Raw genomic sequence first — 21,114 nt, forward strand, 5'->3', positions numbered from 1 at the left:
CGGGCATTAAAATGTGCCTCAAATTTTTAAAGCAATATAAATATCGCAATTAGAATATGCAAGGCACATAAAAGATTGGCGGACTTTCAAAGTATATGCTGGATAATGTTAAAAAAATGTCGGGATCAGTTGCAATTTTTTAGCAGATATGTGTTTTTATTTATGCTTGACCTTAATCTGGTTTAATTTTTCCATCGGATATGAGTCCATAGTTCATTCTATGAGAAATATATCTATAACTACTTCTATTACCATATTAAAACTATTCTGTTTGCATTGAACTTATGTTGTATAGTCAAAGGAAAACAAAAATTGAAACAGTAGTTCGCATTCAAAGACTAAAAACACTACAGACCCTTGAATGGTGTTATTTTTTGAAACTACAGCATTCTACATAATAAAGTTACTTAACTGTTGTTAAAATGTGCATTAGCTTAAAAAATTTCTATGAGAATCCTACTTTTTTATCACACATTTGTGATGAATTGAACAGCATTATAATTTACCTTTCTATACCAGATTTTGCTCCAACTGTCGCTTCATAGTAAAATTGAAAAAAAAAAAAAAAAGCGTTCAGTCAGAATGATTATTGATACTTTTACGTTTAATACCGAACTCACTTTGGATACGGCATTTTTTTTTTTTTTTAAATCTATAAAAATGAATCAACGCAACAATAAGAACGTCATTCACTACATAAGAATGATTTTTGTTTTAAATGCTATAATTAAAAATTTGAAAATATATGATATGGAACCTTATTTTATTTCAATGAAAAAATTAACTTAGAAGACACATACAGAACTAAAAAGTCCTTTGGATTTTATGCTGAGCAGGCTACGAGAAGTCACATATCGTACATGCAGTAGCGCAGATTTGAGATAAAGACATTTCTAACCCCTCCAAAAAGTATATTTTGGAGGCCCTAGTGTATGAAGCAATTATACATCCAACTAAGTTTTAATCAACGTGCTAGCGCATAGAAGTTTTTTTTTTTTTTTTTAATCCGTGACTGTAAATATAAGTTTTCCCCAAGTTGAGTAAAAAAAAATATATCTTTCGCAAAACCCGAAAATTGTCAATTATTTACCTAATTTAATGTGTGATAATGTAGTTTAAATTGTTTTCTCTGAAAACGCTGTTTAGAATTTCGTGAGGCAGATTGCATTGATCGGTAAACTTCGATCTGGTAAGTAATATCATAAATGCTGTGGCGGTTCCTGAAATGTTTCTCACTAGTATCTTTTGTTCGTCTTCTCGAAATAAAATGAAATTTTGTACCCTAGCTCCTTTTCGTCTCAAGAACTCATTTAAGTAGTAAAAAGTAGGGATTCCTACTTGGAAATTCAGAGTTTATTTTCATTTTACTATGTATATGGTTCCTCATAAAAACTTGCTAGACGTAGTTTTATGGAAGCGTTTACTACATTGTAAAAACGATTCAGAAATGTCCCGGAAAACAAAGGGCAGCTGATGTGCCCAGTTTCTTCTAGTAACAGATCTTACAAAAGCCAGGAACGTTTTTCGCTAAAATTCTGTAACCTTCCGGAAATTATCCAGGAACACCCCCTCCCCCTCCTGAAATATTCAAAAATCTTCCTCTTTAAAGCCAGTCGTGTCTCTGGAACATTAGAGCAAACTTAAACAGACATAATATAATAACTTAGCACGTTCTTGCTTTCCTGGAAAGCTCCAAAAGCTAAGTAGCAAATATGGACAAAGACTAACACAGAATTGAAGGCAGGTTTCAAAATTTTTCTCACCTGCAGTTCTCGCAAAGTCACGTAGTCCATACACTGTTAGCTTCGGCCTGACGCCATATTAGTCTTAACCGGCCTCAATCGAACTGAAGCTGAAAAACGTTATAAATACGCTTAGTTATTTTTTAAACTGGGAGTTGAAAATATTTTTTACGGCAGTGAGAGTCTGAATTCGTGCGACTTGCAGTTCAAGAAACTTTTTGACAATAATACTTGATTTTTCCAGGAAGTGGATAAAAACCACTAAAATCCCGGAACGTTACACTCAGTATCGTTTCGGATTTTTTTACAGTGATACATGCATAGCAGAAGAATTACGAGTGTTTCGTTTTTAGCCTACTTTCCCAGTAAAAGTTAGAAAAAGAAGAAAAAGCATGAAAGAAGGCTTAATGCATCTTAAAAATATAGCAAAAAACAAAAAAAGTCAAAGATAAATAAAATAATTAAATAAATATTGAAATATTAAAAATTGGAAAGTAGGGTATTGAGATGGGGAAAAATGTCTGTCCGTCGGTCTGTCTGTCTGTCTGTCCCTCCTAATAACTTTTGAATGAATAGTCCGATTCGAACTTTTTTTTGTTCGAAAGATCTCGGCAAGGACACCTCATTTCCATATTTCACTTTTTGATTTGAACTATTTTTTGTTCAATTTTGAACAGTTCAAAAAAACTTAACATTAGCGCCTATGGGGAAATTCAAGGCAATTCCGAACTGTGAGGCGAATTTGATTCAAACAAACTTTGTAGGAAAAAGCTTTTGATGAAAAACTTGTATATAAAATATCTTTTTGATCTGAACAATTTTCCGTTCAATTTTGAACACTTCAAATCCCTTAACATTAACGCCAACGGGGAAACTGAAAGTCAATGTAGATTCCGTACTTGAAGGCGGATTTACTTCAAACAAATTTTGTTGGAAATAGCTCTTGACGCCAAACTCCAGACTTCGACTCCGAGAATTTAGGGGCACTTGACTCCGACTCCTGTGCCCGACAATTAATCGGACGCCGACTCCCCGACTTCGACTCCGACTTCGTAGCTTTGGCAAAAATTTACACACGGAGGACAAATGACTGACTACGATTCTTAAATATTCGACTCCGAATCCTTTACCCCAAAATGAGATTGACTCCGACTCCGCAGCTATGGTTTTGACTGTGAAATAATTATTATTGATTTGATTTGTTTTTATTTTTACGCTAAAGTTTTAATTTAGGTATTCAGTTTACGGCGAATAAACTCGAAGTCATTTATGTTTCTACATAAAGATATGCGCAGACGATTTTTTTTTTTTTTTTTTTTTTTTTTGACAATGAAAATTATTTCAATAAGTTGACATTTTATATTTTTTATTTATTTTGGTAAGTGCATTAATTCATTTAAAAATTATTTTTGGCAACAGGGAAAAAAGAAACGATTTTTTTTTATATGATGTATTTATTTTAATGAGCTTATTAATTTTAATTATTATTTTTTCGTTTTGAAAGCTGTTAAAGTTTTTTTTAATGGAAAAAAGTGTATTAGCTGCTTTGTTTAAAAGTTGCTGCTATTTTTTTTTTTTTTTACGCATCTCATTTTTTTAGATGAGTGAAAAATATTTTATTCCTAGAAATCAGCTTAAAGTATTTTAAAAATATGTTTGAAAAAATTTGCGATTTTAGCTATTTTTGAGAAGGTAGTAGAAAGTAGTATGGTGTGTACGGGAAAGTAGGCTCGTCTAGTTCTAGACAGAACTTCTTGTTCGTATTCTATGACTGTGCAAGTTTGCTTCTTTGGTTTACGATGGGAATGGCTGTTTAGTTACAAACGTATTTCGTTTATTACCCCAAATTTCCCGGATTTTCATTAATCCAGTGGGTTGGTTAGATTGGGTTTTTTGGCGCAAGAGCCTTAGTAGATTATACTGCGCCATTCGTTAATCCAGATTTCTTTTGATTCTAGGTAGATCGAATTGGCAGGCTCAACTTTGTTTCTTTTTTGTTTTTTTCTGTTCATTCTATTCTGTAAACTCACTCAAGTGTCCATGATTTATATAAAGATGGATAACGCCTGTAATTTTGTATCTGTGGTTCGTGCCTCCCTAGAGCGGCAGAGAATTAGTTTAGAAAGGCATGCATAATAAACAGGAAATGAGTAAAAAAATGAAACTTTGTAGGGTAGGTATACAAATTGCGGCTTCATTAAGGCCAAGGTAAAAGTTTTAAGAGCCCCCCAGTTCCTCTTGTAAACGCCCTATAACAGAAAATTATATGTTAGTTTTCTCTAAAGTCAATTCAACTGACAAAGTGTAGTTTTCACCAGTTGTGGCCACCTCTGAGCTAGTTGTGATCACCTATTGTTCAAATTGTGGGCTAAAAATTGAAATATAAGTTTAATATTACGCACACAATTTATAGAAAATATGTAATACATAATAGCGAAATGTTTTGGATGTTTATTCATTTTAATGAATATAAATCAGTAATAATAACGGTAAAGTAAACGGTAAACAAGCATTTGGCAATAAAAATAAAGAAGCACTGCTTCTACACAACGTGTCTTTTGAAGCTTAAGGTTGTCTGATGGTCTGCAAATGCATAATATCATCTGCAATTCGAAACAATAAATCACATTTTCTTTATCATTTTCAACCTTTTCATCATATCACTCACATCATGGTTACAGCTGTTTATTTCAGCAACTGTTACACCAGAAAAATTACTGTTTTCTTATTTACTGTAACGCATTTACCGATTGAAGTTAGTTTACCAATAATGTCTCAGCTGATTCAAATTATATTCTAGTTAAAACATCGGTGATTTTTATGTCCTTTTCTGGCATTCTTTTCATTATTCTTTATTTCTTAATAACTTTTGATCAATTTTTGACTTCGTGGTGGCTGTTCATAACCTTCCACCACTGCCTTGTGAATACCAACTCGCTCATAAAATTCACTCTCATAACATTGGATAGTTGCATCGTATTCATCGGGCGATAGCAACATCAGTTTTACCCGCCTAAAATTCTTATTGTTTAAAACCAAACGTAAGACTGTACGTTACTGGACCCATGTCTGCACTGTAAAAAAATTCCGAAACGTTGCTGGGTATTTCCGTGCAACGTTTCGAGTTTTCAATGGTTTTTATCCACTTCCTGGAAATATCAAGTATTACTGTCATAAAGTTTCCTGAATTGCTACATGTTGTTCAAATGTAGTTTCTCTGTGATGCAAAAAATATTTTTAGCTCCCAGTTTAAAGATTAAATGAGAGCATTTATAAGGTGTATCGACTGTAGTTCAATTACTGCTTGTCTGATTCATCTCCTGAAAGGAGCGAATAAGTATGGACTACGAAGATTTGCAATGAAGTGAGATGCTTGGTACTAAGGCTCCTATATAAGGGGAGCTGACTTATCCGACATTTTGGTTCCAAAATTGTCGGGCGAAAAAAATAGTATTTTTGCAAAAGTCTCATTTCAGAAAAGTGGTGGCAAAGCTTTAGATGTGTTACCTGATTGATGTTTGAGTATTTTATTCTGTAGATGAAGACGATTTAATTTATAGAAATTAAAAACAAATAAGGTGAAAAAATGAGGTTTATTACAGTAAACATTTCTTGATACGTTTTTGTTGAATTTGTGAACTAAGTAATCTTTCTCGATTTACCTTAGGTGACATTTTACTCAACTTATCATCAATTGCTTTACGACATAGCAACCAGCAAATATTATAACGTATTTATAAATACTAGAAACGATGTTGGATCCAATTTTGTCTTGGAACCAAAATGTCGGATAAGTCAGCCTGTCTTTTTCGAGGAGCTCTACTTGGTACTTACTTGCAATTCTAGCTTAGCTTTGGCCATGTTTGCGAAACTGCTTTTTAACCCTTTCCGGCGCGGTGGTCACAAAAAGGGACACCAATTTTAAAAATTTCATTAAAAAAAGTTTTTTCTTTAAAACTCCAAAAATCGCTGCATTATATGCTTTTATTTCTCTTTAATGCACACAGATGGCAGCACTATTAAATATGAATCTTTTTGTTGGCTTAATATCTTGTTTAAAATACCTCGATTTTCAAGCTCAAATACAATATTTTTTTCAAGATTTTAAAATTTGCACCATAAACTAAATTAGTCAACCATTTTCCCTCAGGAATCCTGAGCTAATCAATCATAATTTTGCAAAAGATTCGAGTTCATTTTTGAATGCTTAAACAAAGTTTCTTTCCAGGTGTCCCCAAATGTGGACACCGCCCGTCTAGAGCATTGATCTCACTGTTGTGGGTGAAAGATGTAATTTGATACATTTCAGAAAAGGTTGACCAAAAGAATAGTTTACAATGGGTTTTTGTTTATTTATTTTGGGTTCTTGACCCAGAACAGGTGAATTTGAAGGTCCATGACTGCAGACATTTGAGATCTGCTTTTCCTACCTGACAGTTGTATACTTTTTTTATTATCAGCTTTGATATTATTTTTTTCTGTAAATGGTATTATACAGTCGTATTTTTTCATTTAATATTTTATAGCACAAAAGGAATGCACATGAAACAAGAACAATGTGCCAAAAATATTTTTAACATTTTAAGTTGCTTATTTAGATAATTTTATATAATCTATATGAACTTTCTTGAATTTTACTTCATCTTTATCTTGGAATAATTGTAGTAAAATATTGAATTTTGTGTTCTAAATATTCTTAATGGCATAAATTATTGAAATAATTAGTAAAAATGCTTAAGAGCTTAAAATATTTGACATTACTCCAATTGTCATACGAGGTAAACATAATCACTTCAGAAAACAACTTCTGCTCTAGGAGGGCGGTGGTCACAAACGGGGACACCACCCCCCAGCTGGAAGGGGTGAATTAAAAAAAATTTTGACTGTAAAATCTATGTCCAGATAACCAATTTATCCCATCCATTGTGTTTTTTAATTATATTTCTAAAATTTTAATGACCCGCGACTGTAAGGGTTAACTGTCTTGATAAATCAGGAAGATGCCAAGCTGTTATATTATCCCTACCTAAGATTACTCTGAAGTTCCAGAGACACGACTGGCTTTAAACGGGAACATTTCTGGAATTTTTACGAAATTTACTGAATTTTAGGCGCAAGCGTTCCCATTGAGAAGGAATACTAATGGAGGGAGTCATAGCAAATGTCTCAGTAAAATAAGCTTGGGATCCAATGTTTCCCAGGTCAGGTGACTTGTTTGGCTGGGAAGTTGTCGCGTTTTGGCACGCAATCGCTCTTTTGGCATTAAATATTTTTCAGACGATGCGACGGCGCTTATTATGTAGTCGGGGCTACAAATCAGAGCAACTCTGGCTCCAACTCCTTTACCACATAATAATAAATAAATAAATAAATAACGGATACAAATACAGGCCTATCATTCAAATTACCTCTCCCCACTTCCTTCCGGATTTTAAAATATAATGTAATTGCATTTTTCATGTATTTTGATGTTTATTCCCTAAAATGACGGGCATGTACAAATAATTTAAAGTGTTCTGTTATTGACTGAAAATTTATGGATTCATATGTATTGTAATCAATGTTTTGAAATGATTTCATACGCAGGCACACTAGTATTTAAATTGAAGCATAAAAATAGCAAATCCTTATTCTTGCGCGTCTGCTGTTCGCAGGAGCTTGGCGAGAAGATACTCGCCAACAAAGCAAATGTACACAAAATGCTTAGGAGCCGTCAAAATAATTACTAGTTAAGTCAAAAGTGTTTTTATGGAACTAAAATGTTATTTGCACTCAAGATATACAATGTTTTATAACTTTTATAGGTAAAATAAGTACAAAATTTTAAAAATTATTAGGGCTCGACCGATGGCATTTTTTGGCCGATGGGCCGATGCCGATTGTTGGCCGATTGTTCAAAGATGGCCGATGGCCGATGGCCGATTGTTTTCCTCCAAATGGCTGATTGCCGATGGCCGATGGCCGATGCCGTTGGCCGATGGCAAAAAAAAAAAATTCAAACAGAAATAAATTGATAAAATTGTCAAAGATTTAAAGGATGATTGATTCATTTCACTTTACTTCCTTTCTACGAATAAGGAATTGCAATCACAAAAAAATAAAAATTGATTTTCACCTAAATTTTTATTTTACGATCACCCAATTTAACCCAATTTCGGCACATCTGTACATGCATATGTACCTAAGAACATGTAGATGACCGAAATATCCATTTTGAACGCTTCCTCAGTTAATTATCGCAAATTCTCTTGTGATGTCTTCATGCGCATAAACTTACGTCACTCAAAAACGTTATGAAATAGTAAGTTGAAAACTCATACGTACGTAGTATGATCTAAAGGTTAGAGGACAAGTTGTATAAAACCTTACCCTGAATAGTTCACATTACCGAAGCAAATCTATCTACAAAATAGTCACCTTGAACGACTATGCACTTCTGCCAATGTTCGTATAGCTTTTAGAAGCGCTCCTGGAAGACATTTTCGCAACCTCCTGTAAGGCCTCTTGCGCCGCTGCTTTTTCATCGTAGGGAAGAAGGCGACTTTCATGTTGAGGATGCACGGTTCGATTGGTCAATACTCTGATATGACAAACAAATAACATAACGTTTCGTCGGACTTAGCTCCATGTGACTTTTACCTGTTCCCAGCAAAAAACATTTGCATGGACGATGCTTTCCTCCGTCAGGAGAAGATAAAGCTGCATCATAGAAGGTAGCGAAAAATGGCTTTCAGAAGTGTTTCCAAAAGTTATATGAACACTGGCAGAAGTACATAGTCCCTCAAGGTAACCTTTTGAAGGTGGATGTGCTTCTGTAATGTGAACTATTCTGGGTAAGGTTTTATACAGCTTGTCCCGAACTTTTGGATTGTACTACGTACAATCTATATAGGGAGTAGTTATGCTTCTCCTTTTTTGACTGCTGTACAATGAAAGATAAAGAACAACAGCCAAAAAAAAAAAAAAAAAAGAAAAAGAAAAAAGAAGAAAAACAAAAAGACTGTTTAATAAACAAGTGATTTTTTTAAATTGAACATATAACTAAGATTTCAGTTATATTGTAATGATGTATGGATTTCAGTTCACTAAACATAGTTAAAAAAACATTAAATTATGTTGTTAAATCATTCAAAAAAAAATTAAGAATAAAACTATGAAACCGTCAACAAATTACGCAATTAAATTGGAAAGGTTGCACGTAGACATTTTTTAGTCATCAAATTTAAAAAAAGATAACAGATAAATTACAATACTAAATCATAAAAGAAATATTTTTTTCTTGTTTACAATTTATGAATAGAAAATTTTGCTTTTTTCAAAAAACTAAAACAGTGACATAAATTTTACTGGAAAAAAAATGGCCATGAAAAGAGCGAGGTTCTTAAAACGCAGCTATAAACAAAATCAATATTTACACAAAGTTAATAACTGAATACATATGACTACTTGATCTGATGTTTGCATACATAATATTGAACAATTAGATTGTTTAATCTTTTATGAAGCTTTACACCCAAAGTTCAAATTAAATTGTTCAATTTAACAGTAATTTTCTGAAATTTAAAAAATTGCCATAATAGAAAATCCTTGAAACTTTTCTATAGAAAACGAAAATAACTTATTCATTGATTTTATATAAATACATAAAAATAGTTACTTCCAACAGAAAAAAAATCGATCGCTATTAATGATACAAAAAAGATGGCGCATTACGAAATGGGGGGGGGGGGTCACCCTCTGATTTTGCAGTAACTCACACTTCGGCCCCAACCTCGGCCTAATATTTGTAGTACAGAACCGCTAAAACCAACACCTCGGAAGAGTTTCTGAATCTATTTCAGCCCTTCCGAAGAAAAAATTCAAAAGTCCCTTCGATTTCCGAATTGTGTCACCATTCAAAACGTCTTTCTTTAATCAATTTCTTAAATTAATGCTCTAAATTCTTTCTAAACAATAGATAAAGTTTGAAAAAATAAAAATATCTAATTTTATGAATGGTGTTAGTTTTAAACAACTCAGGAGTATAACTAGAGTTTAATTTCAGAAATTGAGGGAGTGGGAGGAGGGGCACACAAGTGTTCTCGGAAATTCAAAATAGTCGTAAAAAATAGAGTTCAAAATAGTCATAAACATTGAGCAAAAAAATCCCTTCCGAAACTTGCACCCGAGTTTGTATTGACTTGCAGTGGCGGATTTAAAATACAGAGTGTTTTAAAATGAATAGCGGGGTTTTGCCATCTCATATTGTGTTTCCATAGTCTCCAATTCGGCAATATATCACCAAATGACCGTCAGTCTGAGACGCTATCTTAGTTTTGCATTGAAATAAGCAATTAATAGCCACAAAAAATGAGTAAACAGGCTTTTCAGAACACCCGATCGAAAACAAAAAGGGAAGTGCACAACTGGAAAGTACGCACACCCCACACGCAAACTTATCCTTCTACAGTTTACCATTTTGGAGTTATGACTTATGAGAGATACTACGTACATCCAGCAGAAAGAAACAACGGACAACGCAATAATTAACCTGTTTGGTACCTGAATGCAGTATTAAAAACTCTTTCAGGGGTGACTCAAATAAAAATTCATACTGAAATTTAGTAAACAATTTTATATGAAAACAACCTTTACTTTGTATTAAAAGGTAAAACATCAAAGGTCTTGTTTTTCAAAAATATCGGCCAATTCCATCGGCTTTTCGAAGTTTTTAAGGCCGATGGGCCGATGTTTCTTGCAATTTAGCATCGGCCGCCGATGCCGATGCCGATGGCTAAATTGTTGAACCATCGGCGCCGATGCATCGGCCTGGCCGATGCATCGGTCGAGTCCTAAAAATTATAGGCAACTGTGGAATATGTACTCGTTGAATGCATATAAATGTTATTTTTTCTTTATTTAGAAGTAAAAAACATTCGTTCATGCTAGGGAAAAGTTACTGGACCTCCTGGTGTGGCTTTTTCCTCACCGTTTACACTGCTAGAATACTGCACTATTACTATAAATCTAATTTTTCCATTCTACAGTTAAAGGTTGTTATATGCATGGCTTCAGTTAATGAAAACTTCTTCAGCGGTTACGGTCAACTCGAGATTGCTCCCCAAGTCACATGGTACTGTTGCCGTATCGGGATAGTAGGGTTGCACTCTCTCCATCTATTCCTTCTCAATGAGCATTCCTGGTTTTTGCGAGATATGTTACTGGTAGAATTTGGGCAGAGATCAGCTGCCTATTATTTTCCAGGAACGTTTCTGAATCGTTTCTACAGTGTGTTACTGGCGCCGTTACACCCTACTATACAAAATGTTTATTTAAGCCGGTAAATGTCTCTAGAGCTGATTTTTTTTCGTCCTTTCTTTTTTTCTCATGTTTAAACAATTAAGAAATCTGAATACGTTCGAAGCTCCGTTTTTGAAAATCTACGTTTATACACTGTAAAAAAATTCCGAAACCTTACTGGTTATTTCCGTGGAACGTCTCGAGATTTCACACGTTTTCACCTATTTCCCCGTAATAACAAGTATCTTCACAAAAAAGTTTTCTGAATCGCCACAAGTTGCACGCGTGCAGATTTTTCACTGTTTTGAAAAATATTTTTAGCAACCAGTTTAAAGAATAAATGAGTGGGTTTATTAAGTGTATCGGCCTTTGGTTGCTTACTGCCTATCCAGCTTAACTAAGCTCCCAATGAGAGCGAAAACGTCAATGGATAGCTACAGCTTTGCAAAGCAGGAACTGCGGGAAGAGATATGGTTGGTTCCTTCTTGCATAGCTTTGGCCGTTGTCACTCTTGGTAAATCAAGAAGGTTCTAATTAATAACACTAAACCTACATAATCTCTCTAGAAGGGTCTAGAACATGACTGGCTTTAACAGGGGAGATTTCGCATTTTTCAGAAAGTTTCAAGGTTAATTTCAGGAAGGTTATTGACTTAGCGGAAAACTTTCCTGGTTTTTCCAAGATATGTTACTGGAAGAAATTGGGCACATCAGCTGCCTATTATTTTCCAGGCACGTTTCTGAATCGTTTTTACAGTGTAAACATTGTAATTACATTTTTTCATATAATTTGAGTCAAAATAAATAATTAATTGCCATTTTTTTTTAAATGCTCTCAAAAATGTTTATTAATAAGTGCAATTACTTGTGGAATTTGTTCAGAAATTTACAACTTCAAAAATGCAGTAAAATAATTTGTTTACCTTATTAGAACTAAGGCCCAGTAAAATAATCTTTTACTTAGTTTTACTTAATGAACGTACTGAAACATTTTGAAAATATGTTGAACAAAAAAAATTTGAAAGATCATTGAAGTGGCTCTAGTATTGTTATTAGAATATTTACTAAAATATTGTAAGAGTAGATCATAAACTAATAGAACATTGCGATTAGTGATTGCAATACCGGTATACCGGAATACCGAATACCGGTATTTGGAGCTAATTTGCAATTTCGTAATACCGGTATTTGCTGGGTTGAATACCGGTATTTTCGGTATTAGCTAAAAATAATAAATAGTTTGCAATTAAAGAGTTTTCAATTTAAATAATTGAATATCTACTGTTATTTTAAATATAAATTTCTTTTTCGATGAGGCACAGTATCAAAATCAATCTATTGAGGCAAAAAATTGACTTCAAAAGCATAAATTTATAGAACAAAGCTTAATAAAAATCAAACACAAACCATTCTGACGAAGAAGGTATCGCCGAAGATAATGTTAATACTGAAAAAAAACTGTCGCTCGACAAACAGTTTCAATTGGCTATGAATAATAACGATAAAAAAGCTACTTACAATACAAAAGAAACACCCACATTCACAAAGTGATTTTTTTCAAAACCAACAAGTTAAAGACCGAATTATTTGAAGATGACGGACTTCCAAGCAACTACAGGAGGTTTAACGCGCATTTTTAAGAGTAACACCGGCCTGCGTAAATTCAGAAAGAATATATTCAACTGCAGAAAGTTTGTTCATTACAATGAGTTCCAGCCTTATAGTGAAAATTAGCATGGTTTTTTTTTTTTTTTTGCTATTGATGTTTTGTTATGATATTTGTTCCTTTATTTTATATTTGTTTACAATAAGTAAATAATGCACTCTTTAAACGAAATAATGAAATATGGCAACGAAACATTATGTTTTTGAATGTTTCTTGGGAAATTTCTAATACCGGTATTAATACCGGTATTCCGGTATCACGTTAAAAAACTACCGAATCTCGGTATTGCATTTTTGGTGTGGTATTGCAATCCCTAATGGCGATTATAATTAGCATTTTGGTATATTTCTCAGCAACCAGAATAAATACAAAGTATGCAAAGTGTTAAATAAATAGGAGATTTTGAAGCCCGGTAACTCTCGTAGAAAATCATTTCGAAAAAAATGCATCTTTAATTTAAACCTTCATATTCTTACGATATATTATGCAGATGCAAAGGTGTCGTGGTGCCCCAGAATGTGTATCTTTTGCACGAAAATATTTTTTAATTTCAAAACCTTTGTGTTTTAATTTTTTTTTATTCTTATATGAAAATGTTTCCTACTAGAAGTGTCCAAAACAATGGCCCAGCTAAATTCCCGTTATTTTTTAAATAATCTTTAAAAAATACAAAAATACTTTGTTCACGAAAACAAAGAAAAAAAAACTTTTAGTGCTTGAAAATAGAGGCCACATTAATATCAAAGTAGTAGTTTTGTAAATTGGGCAAAAAATGAGCTATATTAGTGACTTTCAAACAATTTTTCACCGCAAAAAAATTCAAATTTTCACATTTTGGTGCTTGTTCCCTTCTTTAAACTACTGATTCAATTAAAGTATGGCTTACATTTTAGCTTTCCTTTTAGTTCAAATTTGTATTAAAAAATAGTACAGTATTACAATATTTCTAAATTAGTAAATTTGGGAAAATATTGGTAGTTTATAGTTTTGGCGTACCGTATAAAATTGATGTATTTCCCCTACATCATTTATTCTCACCTCAGAAATAATGACACTCATAAGGGATGTCGTGGAGGTCTGATTCACGGAGGTGAGGAATCTTCCAATAATGTAATGGATTAATTTTTCAAAGAACGTTTTTTTTTCGTCGTTGCTACAATCTGTATATGTTAAGTATATGAAAACATGTACACTTTTTTTACATTAATTTACATCCTTGAAGTTCAAGTTCACGAATGTGTGAATTCTCAATAACCACACTTGGTTTTTAAGACAAAATCTACCTTCTTGTTTTCCAACAAAATCTCACAACTTCTTTATGGCAGAAAAATAATCAAGATTGTTTCCTTGTATCATCTTTACTAATAATAAAGCTGAAAGTCCCTCTGTCTGGATATCTCTCTGTCCGGATTCTCTCTGTCTGTCAGGATCTCTGTGACGCTCATAGCGCCTAGACCGTTCGGCCGATTTTCATTAAAATTTGGCACAGAATTTGTTTGTAGCACGAGGGTGTGCACCTCGAAACGATTTTTCTAAAATCCGATTTTGTTCTTTATCTATTCCAATTTTAAGAAAATTTTCCCGAGCAAAATTATCATAAGATGGTCGAGTAAATTACCAAGTTATCACAACGTGGAACCGTAATATTGGCAAGCCAAATGACGAGAAATTCATCATACACTGTAAAAAAACTCCGAGATGTTACTGGGTATTTCAGTGTTACGTTTCGAGATTTTAATGGTTTTTTATCCACTTCCTGGAAAATTCAAGTATCATTGTCAAAAGGTTTCCTAAATTGCTGCAAGTTGCACGAATGCAGACTTTTCTCTGCTGTAAAAAATATTTTTAGCTCCCAGTTTAAAGATTAACTGTGCGTGTTTATAAAGTGTATCGACTTCAGCTCACTAACGGCCCGTTCATGCTAATTAAGCTCCCAAATTAAGCGAATAAGTGTGGACTACGTTGCTTTGCAAGAATTGCAGGTGAGTAAAATTCTCGTTGCTTGCCAGCAATTCTTTCTTAGCGTTGGCCATGATTGCAATAATGCATTTGGACCTTCCTTGGTAAATCGGGAAGATGCCAAGCTATAATATGATACCTTTCTAAGTTTGCTCTAATTTTCCAGAGACTCAACTGGGTTTTAACGGGGTAGATTTCTGAATTTTTCGGGAGGCTTCCAGTATAATATCAGAAAGGTTACTGAATTTTAGAAGAAAACGTTCCTGGATTTTGCACGATACGTTACTGGCAGAAATTGGGCACATCAGCTGCCATTATTTTCCAGGAACGTTTCTGAATCGTTTTTACAGTGTACATTATTTGTAAATATATAGGCGAACCAATAGGTGAACCTAAAAATACTTAAACAATTAATATTTGAGACACTTTTGAAAGTAATAATAAATAAATGTATATATTATTTTTATTCAACAAGTTATTAAGCTACACAAAGTCTCATCAGGTGTGTTTCCTCGCGAAAAGTCAACTAAAGATGTCTCTTGTAGTTTAGAAATTGAGACAATGAACTTTAGCAGGCACCCTGTATACGCATATGAAACAATGGTCTAATAAGTCTAAAGTCTGCTAAGTGTAGACAATAGCCAGTAAATATTAACAATAATATAATTAAATATAAAAAGAAAATATTGATCAACAGGGTGTTAAAATTGAATAAATTTGCAATGTTCGGATACTATAAAAAAATGTAATGCTATGAGAAAAATTATTTCAAGCCATTACAGTGGAGACACTAACCTTGGTAGAGATAAGTCATCCATACGTGTAAAAAACAAAAAAAGTATTTCTTGCATATACAGTAAAACCTGTGAAGTTGACCCCCCTTGTAAGTTGACCACCTATCTAAGTTGATTGCTTTTATCAGGCACAGAATTAGCCATTATCATATAAATCAACCTCTGTAAGTTGATCACCTGTTTAAGTTGACCACTAAAGTAATGAACTGCAAGTGGTCAACTTACACAGGTTTCACTGTAGTGAGAATAATTTAATCAGTTTCATAAAATACAATAGGTTAAGCATTGAAATATAAAGGATTGAATCCGGCTTGCAACCGACAACAAAAGTCACGCCTTAAAATAAAACATGTTACTAATAGACTCTAATATTTCTGAGCAGGCAAAGTATAACCGCATTGCAAGGAACAAAACATATTTTAACGCGTGAGCTGGAATTTAGCTTGACTACTCACAGCTCGGATTGATTGTTCAACATTGTCAAGAGCTTTCTGAATTTGAACTTGTCCTAGATAAATCCTAGTCTATTGTTGCTGCACAAACCATAGCTGATTGATGCATCTTTGACGAATTTAACTCATCATATGCTTACTGCTTTTACATAGCAGTGGACGTTCTGGAAGTAAAACAATTCATCAGATTTGATATCAAGCCCCCGTTTCCTTCAAAGCTTTATATTAAATTTCCATTGTTAGTGTAGTCTCCTATTCCACCAACCCTGCCATTCGATGAGATGATTATAAAATTCAACTTCAAAATTGAAATCATAGAATTGTACATTTTCATAGGTTAGATCAATTTTTTTTATCTCGCCTTCATAATGCTACTCAAACCAAGTTTCATAACGAATTTTCAACTATCTGTAATCATCGATAGTTTGATACTTGCTAGATTCTCAAAATAACCCCTCAAATCACTGTATTTGTCGGCAGCTTTCAATTCAATTTAGAGATAGCATGAGTTCTCCATAGTTTCAAAGATGCAGGGTGTCCCAAAAGTGACCGGTCACTTTTAAAAATCAATAAAAACTAAACGGGTAGAGATAGAAAGACACGGTTTGTTGCAATAGATTTAGAACAACAGTAAATTGTCATACATACAAACGTGTAAAATTAGTTACAATGTTCCTCAACAGATGGCGCTATAAGTTGTTTAAAAGGTATATTACTTTTTTTTTTTTTTTGCTTGTATGTGTCAAAATTTATTTTTTTTGCTTGTATGTGTCAAAATTTACTGTTTTCCTAAGCATATTGCAACAAACCGCGTCTTTTTTATCTCTACCCATTTAGTTTTTATTGATTTTTAAAAGTGACCGGTCACTTTTGGGACACCCTGCATGTTTGGAACCTTTCTTCACACTATGGCAACTTTCATAATATATTCTGCTCATTTTAATAAATTTTGTCATGGACTATCTGCTGTCATTTATAGCTGCAAAATTTCTTTTTCCTTCCCTAACCGTCATAAGTATAATCTAATATCTTCTGTTGAACACTTTTTTTAATCAGTAGGCTCTAGTTACTTAGTAAATAGCATTAAAGTATTGTTGGTCTGTACTGTTATTTGCTTTTCAGGACAATCTTGAATTGACTGAAACGATGTCGTTGGGAACTTCACATCTAGCTGATGTTTTTCAATGATTCCACAGAATCTTCTAGTCCTTCAGATTTACCAATGTGTTTTAATAGGTGCCTAAATGAAAGTTAGTAAAAATTGAGTTTACATACTAACTATCGCATAGCTTTTTAAAATCAGCTTTAAGTAGCCGTACTTTTTCCTAATTTGGTCCAGACATTATGCTTGTCCCTTCATATTGGACTTACCAAAAAAGAAAGATAAATAAAGGAAGTAAATAAATCTCTACTAATATTATAAAAAAGAGAGGGAAGATTTTTGTATGTTTATATGTTCGAGGTAATCTCCAGAACCATTGCACCTATTTGAAAATTCCTTCAGTCTTTATATTAGTTTTTAAAACTAATAAGTTCTCTTCGCTGCCCGTTTATGTTTCATACCGCTTTGTTCTTATACAGCGTGAGTTCGAACGAATCTGACATACCAAAGGGGGTGATACAAAAGCCCAAGCCGAGCATAGAACCACCCATCATCGTGTCCGAACCGTAACCGAGTTATGGTAGAAATAAGGAAAATGAGTAAAAAACAAAATTCTGAAAAACCGACCTATTTCTGAAATTCGTGTAGGACCTACACAGAAAATATGTACATACTTAAAAAGAACAGACTAAATCCTACAAAATGACACTTTTTCCATCAACATTGTCGCCCTTTAAAGCGAGCTACAAGCTTTGAAACATTCGACATTCTCAAATTTGAAATGGTGCCAAAGTTTTAAATCGACATTTTCAAAAACAACCGTATGAGCTACAATCGTTCAAATCTACAAAAAACTGACCCATTTCACTAGCTTTCGGATGATACAACAACAAATCATATTGGGCTTCAAGTTCAGCAGAAATTCAGGCTTTTGTTTGAAACAGTGTAAAAACCTGCATTCGTTGAAGAAGGAAAACCAGCGAAGAGTCGCGCTTTTCTGTTTTAAACTTTCTATTTCCCATTAGCATGTTGCTTTATTTGTTTAAGAAAATGATATTTTTATATCAAAATCCTAGTTTTAACATTTTATTAAGTGAAAAAGCACAAGAGATAACAAAGAGTAGAAATGAAAGAAGTTACTCTAACATCAATGAGCACATTTAATTAATCGTCAAAATTTACAATAGAAGCTGAAATTGTTCGCCGCAACACCTGATACATGCCTTTGCATTTTTGCGAGCGGAAACATTGACTGCTCTAAGTGAAATTTCATTTCTTAGTTTCACTACTACTTAATCAAGCCGGTTGCTCAATTCCTGCCCTGGTTACCGGATTATCTTCAGTTCTAGTTAGTTCGGAAAAACAAGTTTGTTCCGTGCAACCTTTTTATTTATTTATTCATTTTTTAACACTATTTTTTTTTCGGGTATAAGATGAAATTTAAAATGAAGAGCGGCACTCGAATAAAAGAATGTTGGGCATCACTTGCATTTCATATTAAATACTAGAAAGATATGTCAAGGTATATACGTCAAGGTATGACGGGTACAAAATTGCTTCTACATTTGAACGAAGCTATTGCCTGTTTGATAATATTTTGATAGTTGAAATTTGAACCCCTAGTCCAGTCAATTAACCCTTAACTCTGAAAGAAAGCGTTAATGTTCAACCACTTTTTCGTTTCTTCATTCTCCTAAAATGGCAGTCTTAACAGTAAAACAGTTTAGTTACTGGATCCAGCTAAGCCTTGTCAAAATAAAGCATTTCACTGCATGTCAAACACTTGAAAAAAATATTATCAAACTTATCAATTTTATGGTGCTTCAACAATTAAATAATTACGTCTCGCGTGCTACGGCGCGAGTTTCATTGTTGGTGACGTTATACACATGAGGATATTATAGTTTTTCTATCCCATTAATTAAAAAATGGCATCAGAACAGCATTTACGAAGTTGAATTATTGTGAAATTGAAAGGAGGGGAGGGGATTGGAAATAATGTTTTAAAAAAAAAGATGGCACGGGTGTAAAAAGTTTAAAAACCACTGGACCATCAGTAAGCTAAATTTTCTTTTACAAACTGAAACTTTCTACTGTAGTATTAAAAACTAAACAGCTTACCCGGTTACAATTTCTACACCAAGTTTATCTACTCCACATAGAGAGCTTTTCGATTTTTCATTTGTTACAACCTTTCCTTCTTTAGTTTTCAGCTCTAGCTGTAATGTTTTCTTGTAATTGTTCTGCATCTAATACTGAAAATATCAGAAATACTTTGATACATGCTTAAATGTTTCTATTTGGAAAGAATGAAGCAAATAGATGGCTTGAAAGAAACAATTTAGCTCTTCGAATTCGATATTGCGAGGAATTTTTCCGCATCTTGTCGGCTTATTGCCTTCTTCTTAAATAATCTTGTTGTAGCAAATCGGCATTTCTTTGTACAATAGCAGATCGCATGAGGGAACTTTTTATAGAAAGAAATTGAAAAAGTTTGTTTTAAATCGTTTTTTTCCGTGCGGATTGCTCCATGACGATAGACAATCGGTATTTATAGATATAACTAGAAGATATGACGGGTGAAAATTGCTTCTACATTTGAAAGAAGCAATTGCATGATTGGTGATAGTTTGAGGGTTGTTATTTTAACCCTAAATCTAATGGATTAACCCTAAAGATAGCGTTAATTGTTGTTAATTGAACACTCCTACTTTTTGTTTCTTCAATCTGCTAAAATTAGTTTTACCAGCAAAACAGTTAAGTTACCGGATCCAGTTCGGCCCTGTCAAAATGAAGCATGCCCTAGATGTCAAACATTACCAAAAAATATTATCAAATTATCGTACCGTGGCGCGAGATTCATTGCTGATGACATCAGAAGCGATACTCTTTTTGAAAATGAAATTTAAAAAAATACCTACCTAAAAATTGTTTATAATTATCTTTTTCTTGTCACACATAATGAAAAATTATGCTTTACACTGTTTTGAAAAAAAATATCTTGTAATTGTTGCCCTCTACACTGTAAAACAATTTCGAGACGTTACTAAGTATTTCCGTGTAACGTTTCGGGATTTCAATGGTTTTTATCTGCTTTCTGGAAATATCAAGTGTCATTGTGAAAAAGTTTCTGGAATTGCTACAAGTTGCAGGAATGCAGAATTCTCTCCGTTGTAAAAAATATTTACCAGTTTAAAGATTAACTGAGAGTATTTATAAACTTTATCGACTTCAACTCAATTACGGCTCGTCCTGACTGATTAAGCTCCCACAGGGAGCGAATAAGTCTTTGGAGAACCTAGCTTTGCGAGAAGTGCATTTAAGTAAAATGCTTGTTACTAACGTGCAATTCTGGCCATGATTGTATAACTGTTTATGGACTTGTTATGTTATCCGTACCTAAGATTACTCTGGAGTGTAGAGACACGACTGGCTCTAAACGGGAAGATATCTGGATTTTTCAGGAAGATTTTAAGAAGGTTACTGAATTTTGCGAGACATGTTATTGGCTGAAATTGGGCACATCAGTTGCCTATTATTTTCCCAGGAACGTTTCTGAATCGTTTTTACAGTGTATTTTCAGCCTACTGGACTGCACTAATTCTGTCGAACTCGGAAGTTTTGGTTAGCTCTTTGGAGCATGTCGACATTCATATTGGCAGTTTCGGCTCGGATGCGGTTCTTCAGGTCCTCTTGGGTTCGTGGACGATCGTTATAAACCTGCGACTTCAGGTAACCCCACAGAAAATAGTCACATGGGGCGAAATCAGGCGAGCGTGCAGGGCAGTTTAAAACCCCATTCCGATCGAGCGACTGTTAGAAAAATATGCCTCTCCACACTGTAAAAACGATTCAGAAACGTTCCTGGAAAATAATAGGCACCTGATGTGCCCAATTTCTGGCAGTAACATATCTCGCAAAAATCAGGAACGTTTTCCGATAAAATTCAGTAACCTTCCTGAAAAAACCAGAAATTTTCCCATTTAAAACCAGTCGTGTCTCCGGAACTTCAGAGTAATCTTAAGTAGTGATAATATAACAGCTTGGAACCTTCCTGATTAATCATAACATTTACAAAAGCAGTATTACAAAAATGGCCAAAGCTAAGCCAGAATTGCAAG

The sequence above is a fragment of the Uloborus diversus genome, chromosome 8 (assembly GCF_026930045.1).
Source record: "Uloborus diversus isolate 005 chromosome 8, Udiv.v.3.1, whole genome shotgun sequence".
Lineage (NCBI taxonomy): Eukaryota > Metazoa > Arthropoda > Arachnida > Araneae > Uloboridae > Uloborus > Uloborus diversus.